The 1,336-nt window shown below is 46.0% G+C and overlaps 1 long non-coding RNA gene across 1 annotated transcript; it reads right to left on the bottom strand.

The window, feature by feature from the left end:
* Positions 1–191: 191 nt before the first annotated feature.
* Positions 192–760, bottom strand: LOC106944345 (uncharacterized). The gene is made up of 2 exons (XR_001424233.1): positions 502–760; positions 192–450 (listed from the first exon to the last, which is right to left on the bottom strand). It is a non-coding gene; the product is annotated as an uncharacterized LOC106944345 (long non-coding RNA).
* Between the last annotated feature and the right edge of the window lie 576 nt (positions 761–1,336).

Below are 1,336 nucleotides of genomic sequence, written 5' to 3'. Positions count from 1 at the left end.
TGCCTGTGAATTATTTTTAAAGACACAATTTTTATAGTTATTTTACATTATCGACATCATAACTGGATTACTTCAAACCTAAGGACCGGGAGATTTTCCCACTTTTATTTTTACCTTACTTTTCTTCACCTCCAAGTTGAACTAGGGCAAAATGCCCCCGTCCAACCCCAAGTATTCTACGACGACTTCAGTTTTTAGAAACAAAGACTCAACGGCTGGAGGTGAACTTTGAGATCAACGCTACCTGTGGAAATGAAATAACTCTTCCTCAAACCAGCGGAGAGGTCGTACACCCCGCACCAAGCAGCTCACCCTGGATCGCTCAGGGCGCCAAGCCGAAACAAAAGTCTCACACTGCAGATCCCATGAGACGACTAACGGGGAGAACCCCTCACCTGGACGAATCAGCGTGGCCGGCTCTGAGCCGAAACCCACCTTCAACTTCAACACCTGCTCCGCCAAAGAATAGCAAACAAGCAGCTGGAACAAAAACGGCCCCACCGACCCCGCTCCCAAGGACAAAGCGACCAGCCCAAGCCTCAAAATATTCTGACTCCGTGGGAATCCCACTGAAAAACAGATTTTCTGCACTCCAGCCTGAGCCTCTGAGTGAAAACCCATCTTCAAACATCAACAATGAGGCGAGACCAGCACATCCACCCTACAAAGCTCCGAAGGACAAAATGAACACCGGGAAAACAAAAGGTATGCAAAGAGGGCTTATTGTTGGAGATGGGACAGTAAATGGAATCAGTCATGTTTGCAATCCCAAGAAAACGAAAGTGGTTTCTATTCTTGGTGACACTGTATCTGATTTGACTCGCAAAGTGCTCTCTCTAACCACTGATCAGCCAAATACTCAGACTTTAGTTGTGCATGTTGGAGCCAACGATCTGGCAAAGCAAAAATCGGAAATCCTGAAAAAGGACTTTAATATTCTTCTGGACACTATGGGAAAATTAAAAATGAAGTTATTTCTCAGTGGTCCAATTCCATCACCTCAATGGGGACACGAAAAACATTCCAGGCTGGGCATGATAAACAAATGGCTGATTAAAACCTGCTCTACCAGCTCAGTGACCTCTGGATCTACTGGCAGCGCTTTCACCTCTTTGGAAGAGGAGGACCCAGTCTGAACAAACATGGGATAAGGCTGCTCACTGCAAACATTTTTCATTTTATCAACAAGAACAACAATGTGATCATCGATTCAGAAGAACAGGCTCAAGGATGTCTGACTAGGATGGAACCCTCCGCTTATCAGAAGCAAAGTGTCCCAAAACAAAGTGCTGGGGACAGAATGACTGGTTCCCCTCCTCCTTCCCCCCTCCCTCCT

The sequence above is a fragment of the Poecilia latipinna genome, unplaced genomic scaffold (assembly GCF_001443285.1).
Source record: "Poecilia latipinna isolate Pla-1442-1.1 unplaced genomic scaffold, P_latipinna-1.0 Scaffold8219, whole genome shotgun sequence".
Classification (NCBI taxonomy): Eukaryota; Metazoa; Chordata; class Actinopteri; order Cyprinodontiformes; family Poeciliidae; genus Poecilia; species Poecilia latipinna.
Note: the sequence above shows the minus strand (reverse complement) of the source record. Positions and strands in the feature narration are given on the sequence as shown.